This window comes from Mustela putorius, unplaced genomic scaffold (genome assembly GCF_011764305.1).
Source record: "Mustela putorius furo isolate JIRA1106 unplaced genomic scaffold, ASM1176430v1.1 tig00000083_pilon_pilon_pilon, whole genome shotgun sequence".
Taxonomy (NCBI): domain Eukaryota; kingdom Metazoa; phylum Chordata; class Mammalia; order Carnivora; family Mustelidae; genus Mustela; species Mustela putorius.
Window position 1 is genome coordinate 41,006,788 of NW_025421273.1, and position 9,044 is coordinate 41,015,831.

Below are 9,044 nucleotides of genomic sequence, written 5' to 3' on the forward strand. Positions count from 1 at the left end.
TTTCCTATAAAGCATTTACCCACCCCCTATACAACTCACTTCATTTAAAGAAAAGAATTGAAATATAAGGCTGTGAAAATTTTGTTTTTAAACACTACAGTGTCTTTTTTGTATGTATAATTAATACACTATGAAATGTATCTTTTTTAGATAGTCCTGTCCTGGTAGTATTTTCAATAGCCACTAACCTTGCCTGGTACAGTATGGAGGTTGTAAATTGGTGTGGAAATTTAAAGCAGGTCTTCTTAGTGCACAATACAAATTAGTTATATATGCGGATGGCAGTTTTTCCATCTCTAGTTGTGTCTGATGCAGCTTACATGAAATAATTATTGTTCTGTTAAGACTACTGCATAATTGCAAAAAAAAAAAAATTGTAGCCATTTCATTGGCACTCAGTATGCTTCTAAGTAAATGAGATTTTTGTATTAAATAAATAAATAAAATGAGCCATGCTCTCAAACAAAAAATAAAACACCAAAACTGATTCAAAATTTTTGAAGTTTGGACTTGAGCTTTTATATTTTGCATGGAAATTTAGGTTTTTAAAATTTTCCAGAAAAATGGCTATTCACCTTTTTGATTCAAATAGCTTAGTTTTAATTTATTAATAATTTCTTTTCCACTTAGGACTAATTATGTTAGTGTTATACCGATCATTGTATATATATGCGATTTCTTAAGCAATAGTTTTCTGGAATAAGCAGTGAAGACAGAAATACTGCAATATGATTGATTTATGTAAGAACAATGTTTAAAAATGTGATGATATTTTAAAATTACCTAATGCATCAATTTAATTTTATGCACAGGTTTCCATTTTTGTGAAAAATAATTGCACCAAATTGAAACACTTGTCAATAAAGAAATAAGCCATTTTATGAGTTGAGAAGATAATTTCTTCTCATTGGCTATATATTTAGTTATTATTCTTCCTATAAATTGCATTTGATCAAAAAAGGATTATGTGTGGTTTAATGTGTGTCAATTCTAAAGAGAAAAATTACTATAAATCTAATTCTTTTTTATTCTAATCATATTCAGAAATGTTTTTAAATAACTATTTTTGCTTATAGAAATATAGGAAAAAAGAGGTCCCCCACTTCTTTCAGATGCATAGAATCTAAAAATTTAAAAAAATGCATACTTTTAAAAAAATATGAAATAAAACAAAGAGAAAATATCCAATGATTTCTCTAAATGAAAGTAAAAAGACATGCTGGTAGTCTTTGTTCTTCTAAGATCCACTTGATGTTCATTGATTTGACTATATTTATGAGTTGCCTACTACAATCTAGGTACTGGGGTTGGCACTAGGGATAAAACAGAATAAAATAAAACAGCCTACTACTAAGGCTTCTGTGAGAAGAGATTTTAAGGCAAAAAAAAAAAAAATCATTATTTACCTTGCCAGAAAGATGATCTGAGAACATCAAGAATTGATATCTAACAATCTAGAAAAGGATCAAACAAAACAAGCAGATGAATTTCCATTTATTAAAGAAATAATACTATAATGAAAGATGATGTAAAAGGTGCTAAGAAGGTAGATAATTTAGGAATTAAGTTCTTATCACAAGAAAAAATTTTAATTATGTGTTATGATAGATGTTAACTGGACTTACAGTATTCATTTTGCAAAATATACAAATATTGAGTCATTATGTTGTATACCTGAAAGGAATGTTATCTGTCAATTATATCCCAATTTATTAAAAAAGATTAAAAATTGTAATCTGTCGTCATTGAATATAAGAGGAAATTCCTATATTCCAGCTACTTAGTACATGACTGTAACATTAAATTAATAGTAATTCTGAGTCACCACTAAAATAATTATTCTAAGTCATTGCCCAGTGGCTCCATTTGCTTTGCGAACATTTATTTAATTTTTACTGAGTGACTATTAGATACCAAGAACTATTCTAACAATGAGAATCAGCAGTGAAGTAAGCAAACAAAATCTATCTTCATGAAGTAAACATTCCAGTGCATTTAAAAAATGTACATAGTTTCAAAGTGGAGACATAGGAAGCCTTGAACTCACGTCCTCCACAGACACACTGAATCCATACCTACATGTACAACAAATTCTCCTGAAGAACTGAGGACTGACTAAAAAGCTTCTGTACAACAAAGGATAGAGGAACCACACAGAGAATGGCAGGAGAGACAGTGACATAGTAATGAATCTTAAAAGCAGCAAAAAAGAAACAAAAAGTTAACTACAAGGGAAAACCTTTAAGACCAGTAGTTGATTTTTCAGCAGAAATTTTGCAAGCTAGGAAAGTGGCATGATATATTCAAAGTGCTGAAAGAAAAACCTACAACCAAAACACTCTGTCAAGTTATCATTCAGAATTGAAGGAATGATAGAGTTTCCAAACCAACAAAAACTAAGAGTTCATTCCACTAAAACAACCTTATAAGAAATCTTAAGGAATAAAGAAAAAAGGGGAAAGGAAGAGGTCATAATTAGAAGAAAAATATGAAATGAAAGCATTTCACAAGTAAAAACAAATACATAATAAAGGTAGTAGATCACTTATAAAGCTAGTATGAATCTTTAAAGAGGGAAGTAATAAAATCAATTTTATCTAAAAAATTAGTGAAAGGACTCAAAAATAAAATATGTAAAATATGACAACATATACATAAAATAAAGAGAGAAAGATATAGTGCTTTTAGAATGTGTTAAAACTGAAGTGCCAGCAACTTAATATAGACTGCTATATATTTAGGATATTATACTTGAACCTAATGGTAATCATAAACCAAAAACAAAACAGATAAAAAAATAAAATAAAAAACAAAGAAATCCAGGGGCTCCTGGATGGCCCTGTCATTACATGTCTGCCTTTGGCTCAGGTCATAGTCCCAGGATCCTGAGATTGAGTCCGGAATTGGGGTTCCTGATCAGTGGGAAACCTGCTTCTCCTCTCCCACTCCCCCTGCTTGTGTTCTCTCTCTCTTGCTGTGTCTCTCTCTGTCAAATAAATAAATAAAATCTTAAAAAAAAAAAAAGAAAGAAATCCAAGCATAACACTAAAAGAAATCATCAATCATAAGGGATAGGATTAGGAAAAGAAAGGAACAGAGAAGTTCTACAAAAATAACCATAAAAAACAATGAAAAAATGGTAATAAGTACCTACCTATCAATTATTACTTGAAATGTGAATAGTCTAGGGGCACATGGGTGGCTTAGTTGGTTAAGCATCTGCCTTGCACTCAGGACATGATCCCAAGGTCCTGGGATCAAGCTATGCATCAGGCTCCTTGCTCAGCAGTGAGTCTGCTTCTCCCTCTCCTTCTGTGATCTCTCTCACTCTCTCTCAAATAAATAAATAAAATCTTTAAAATATAAAAAGAAATGTAGATAGTCTAAGTGCTCTAATCAAATATTATAGTCACCTAATGAATTTTTTTTAAAGCATATCTCAATGTTGCTTACAAGAGGTTCACTTCAGACCTAAAGACAGGTATAAACTAAATGTAAGGAGATGAAAAAAAATATGCCATGCAAATGGAAGTGTAAAAAAAAAACAACTCAGGGTAGCAATACTTATATTAAATAGACTTTAGAACAAAGACTGTCACAAGAGACAACGAAGACCGCTACATAGTGATAAAAGGATCAATCTGACAAGAGGATATGATAATTATAAGTATCTGTGCACCCAGTATGAAAGAAACTAAATACAAAAAAAAATTAACATTCATAAAGAGAAAAAATTGACAACAATATAGCAATAATAGAGGACTTCAACACTCCACTTACATCAATGGATAAGATACACTCAAAAATTCAATAAGGAAAGAATGGTATTAATGCACTATACCAATGGACTTTACAAATTATATACATATACATACACATATATAATTATATATATACATGTATATATATAATTTGTCTTTGTGCATATATTTTTGTGTGTATATATATATATGTGTGTGTGTGTGTGTGTATACATATACATATTATTTTATCCAAAAACAGCAGAATACACATTCTTTTCAAGTAGATGTGGAACATTACTCAGGACAGAGCAAATGCTAGGCCACATAACAAGTCTCAGTATATTTTAAAAACCTGAAATCATATCAAAGATTTTTTTGACCAGAACATGGTGAAACTAGGAATTAATTACAAGGAAAAAATGAAAGAAAAAATCCCACAAACACATAGAGGTTAAACAACATACAACTAAACACCCAGTTGGTCAATGAAGAAATAAAGAGGAAATTAAGAAATAAATAAAGACAAATGAAAACAGAAGCACAATGATTCAAAATATTTGGAATGCAGCAAAAGCAGTTCTTTTTTTAAAATTTTTTTTAATTTTTATTTTATTTTATTTTTTTTTTGACAGAGATCACAAGTAGATGGAGAGGCAGGCAGAGAGAGAGAGAAGCAGGCTCCCTGCTTGGCAGGGAGCCCCATGCGGGACTCGATCCCAGGACCCTGAGATCATGACCTGAGCCGAAGGCAGCAGCTTAACCCACTGAGCCACCCAGGCATCCAGCAAAAGCAGTTCTAAAAAAGGAAAGTTTATAATAATAGAGGCATACTTCAAGAAACTAGAAAACTCTTTTAAAAAATGATCTGATCTCATACCTAAAGGAACTAGAAAAATAAGAAAAAACAAAGCCCAAAATTAGTTGGTGGAAGAAAATAATGAAGATTAGAGTGGAAATAAATGAAATAGATGTTAAAAAAATAAAGATAGAAAGAAACTAAGAACTGTTTCTTGAGAGATAAAATTGATAAACCTTTAGCCAGCTTCATCAGGAAAAGTGAGAACTCAAATAAATAAAATTAGAAATGAGTGAGGGGAAGTTACACCTGACACAACAAAAATTCAAAGAATTATAAGAGAATATTACCAAAAAATTATATGCCAACAAATTGGACAAGCTGGAAGAAATGGATAAATTTCTAGAAAGATACAATCTTTTGAAACTGAATCAGGAAGAAATAGAGAATCTGAACAGATTACTATTAATGAAGTTGAACTGTTAATCAAAAAAACTCCCATCAAACAAAAGTCTAGAACCAGATGGCTTCAGAGTGAATTCTACCAAACATTTTAAGAGTTAATACCCATTCTTCTCAAACTACTCCAAAAAATAGTAGGAAAACTTCCAAATTTATCTTCTGAGACCAATATTACCCTGATAATAAAACTGGACAATAATACAAGAAAAAAAAAAAAAAACTGTAGGCCAACATCCCTGATGAACACAGATGCAAAAATCTTCAACAATATATTAGCAAACCAATTTTAACAATACATTAAAAGGATCATTTACCAAAAGCAAATGGGATTTATTCCAAGGGTACAAATATGATTCATTATCCACAAACCAATCAGTGAGATACATCACATTAACAAAATTAAGGACAGAGACCATATGATCATCTCAATAGATGCAGAAAAAGCATATGATAAAATTCAATATCCACTTATGATAAAAAAAACCCCTCCCAAAATGGCTTTAGATGAACCATTCCTAAACATAATAAAACCTATATACAAAAACTCACAGTTTTAATGGTGAAAACTCAAATTTAACATACTAGTGGAAGTCCAAACCATAGAAATCAGACAAAGGGGGAAAAGCATCCAAATTGTTGAAGAAGTAAAATTGTCACTAATTTCATCTATCATAATGCTATATTTAGAAAATGCTATGGATTCTGTCAAAAAACCTAACAAACTAATGAACTAATAACTAATAATAATAATAACAAATTCCTACCTAATTCCTACCTAATATTAATAACCTGATAAACTAATAAATGAATTCAGTAAGGTTGCAGGATACAAAATTAATATACAGAAACCTGTTGCATTTCTTTTTTAAAAGATATATTTATTTATTTGAGAGAGAGAAAGAGCTGGGGGGTGCAGAGGGAGAGGAAGAGAAAGAATCTCAAGCAGAAGGAAACTCTTGCTGAGTGCAGATCCCATTGTGGGACTCGGTTTCATAACCCTGAGATCATGACCTGAGCTAAAATCAAGAGTTGGATGCTTAACTGACTGAACCACCCAGGAGGTTCCAGAAATCTGTTACATTTCTATGCACTAATAATAAACTAGCAGAAAGAGAAATAAAGAAAGTAATCCCATTTACAATTGCACCAGAAAGAATAAAATACCAAAAGAATAAGAAAGGAATAAGCTTAACCAAGTAGGTGAAAGACCTATATGCTGAAAACTATAAAACGCTGATGAAAAAGATTGAAGATGACACAAATGAAAAAATAAACAATGATCATGAACTTTAAGAATTAATATTTTTTAAAATGTTCATACTACCCAAAGTAATCTATAAATTCAATGCAATTTTTATCAAAATACCAACAGCATTTTTCACACAAGTAGAATAATCCTTAAATTTGTATGGACCCACAAAAGACTCTAAATAGTCAATGCAATCAAGAATGAAAACAGAACTGGAAGTATCATAATCACAGATTTCAAATATACTACAAATCTATATACTACAAATCTATAATAAAACAATATGGTACTGGAACAAAAACAGACATGTAGATCAATGAAACAAGATAGCACAGAAATACACCCACAATCATATGATCAATTAATCTACAACAAAGGTGGTAAAAATATACAATAGGGAAAAGACATTCTTTTTAATAAAGGGTGCTGGGAAAATTGGACTGCTACATGCAAAAGAATAAAACTGGACCACTTTCTTATACCGTATACAAAAATAAACTAGAAATGGATGAAATCCTAAATATGATACATAAAGTCATACAAACATACAGGAAAACATAGGTAATAATCTCTTGGACATCAGCCTTAGCAACATATTTATGGATAGGTCTCCTTAGACAAGGGAAACAAAAGTAAAAATAAATTATTTGAATTATACCAAAATAAAAAGCTTTTGCACAATAAAGGAAACTATCAACAAAATGAAAAGTCACCCTACAGAATAGGAGAAGAGATTTGCAAATGATATATCTGAAAAGGGGTTCATATCTAAAATATATAAATAACTCCTACAACTCCAAAGTAAAACTCCTAAAACACCAAAAACCCAACAGTCTAATTAGAAAGTGGCCAGAAGATATGAATAGACATTTTTCCAAAAAAGACATACAGTTGGCCAACAGACATGAAAAGTGGCTCAACATTACTAGTCATCAGGGAAATGCAAATCAAAACCACAATGAGATACTCACTCACACCAGTCAGAATGGCTAGTATTAAAAAGACAAGAAATAACAACTTGGTAAGGATATGGAGAAAAGGGAACGATGTGCACTCGTGGTGAGAATGTCAACTAGGGCATACACCATGGAAAACAGTTTGGAGGTTCATCAAAAGATTAAAAACAGAAATACCATACAATTCTGTAATCACTAATAAAATAAAATAAATACACTAATAAAGAAAATAAATTTACTAAGAAAGAAAATAAAAACGCTAATTCAAAAAGATATATACACCCCTGTTTAGTGCTGTATTATTTGCAATAACCAAGATATGGAAGCAACCCAGATGTCCGTCAAAAGATGAATGGATCGCGGCTGGAACCATGGAGGGTGCAGAGGAGAAGAAAAAGAAGGTTCCTGCCGTGCCAGAAATCCTTAAAAAGAAGCGAAGGAATTTCTCAGAGCTGAAGATCAAGCGTCTGAGGAAGAAGTTTGCTCAAAAGATGCTTCGAAAGGCAAGGAGGAAGCTTATCTATGAGAAAGCCAAGCATTACCACAAGGAGTACAGACAGATGTACCGGACCGAGATTCGGATGGCGAGGATGGCGAGAAAAGCTGGCAACTTCTATGTACCTGCAGAACCCAAATTGGCGTTTGTCATCAGGATCAGAGGCATCAATGGTGTGAGCCCAAAGGTTCGAAAGGTGTTGCAGCTCCTTCGCCTTCGTCAAATCTTTAATGGCACCTTTGTTAAGCTCAACAAGGCTTCAGTTAACATGTTAAGGATTGTGGAACCATATATAGCATGGGGGTACCCTAACCTGAAGTCAGTGAATGAATTGATCTACAAGCGTGGTTATGGCAAAATCAACAAAAACGAATTGCCCTGACAGATAACACATTGATTGCCCGATCTCTTGGTAAATATGGCATCATCTGCATGGAGGATCTGATTCACGAGATCTATACTGTTGGAAAACGTTTCAAAGAGGCAAACAACTTTTTATGGCCCTTCAAATTATCTTCTCCACGAGGGGGGATGAAGAAAAAGACTACCCATTTTGTGGAAGGTGGAGATGCTGGCAACAGGGAAGACCAGATCAATAGGCTTATTCGAAGAATGAACTAAAGTATCTACCATGATTATTTTTGTAATTGGGCCAGTTAATAAAGGACTACTCTCAAGTGGAAAAAAAAAAAAAGATGAATGGATCAAGAAGATGTGATACTCACACACTATAATGTAATATTGCTCAGCTGCAGTAAAGAATGAAATCTTGCCATTTGCAACAGTATAGATGGACCTAGAGGGTATTATGCTAAATGAAATTTCAGACTGCCAAAGACAAATACAATATGATTTCACTCATATGTGGATTCGAAAAAGAAAAAAAATGAACAAACAAAAAACAAACCAGAAACAAATTTATAAATACAGAGAATAAACTAGTGGTTCCAGATAGGAGGGGATGAAAGATGGCCAAAATAGGTGAAGAGGATTAAAAGGTATAAACTTCTACTGATAAAATAAATAAGTCACAGGGATGGAAAGTATAGCATAGGGAAGATACTCATAATACTGTAATAATGTTGTATGTTAACAAGTGGTGGCTACACTTATTGTGATAAGCATTGCATAATATATAAATTGTTGAATTGTTATGCTGTATACTTGAAACTAACACATATTTTATGCCACCTATGCTTCAATTATAAAAATTTAATAGTATATAGTATAATAGTATATAGCTGTTTTAATACGATAAAGAGTTTAATATATTTTAGCTGATATTACAAATACCTTGAGTTTTGCTTATCAAAAATTTTAAGTTGCTTATTTTTTTTTGTCT

General features: G+C 31.9%; 1 pseudogene; it reads left to right on the top strand.

The window, feature by feature from the left end:
* The first annotated feature begins 7,574 nt into the window (after positions 1-7,574).
* On the top strand, positions 7,575-8,338 carry LOC101675550 (annotated as a pseudogene).
* Positions 8,339-9,044: the final 706 nt, after the last annotated feature.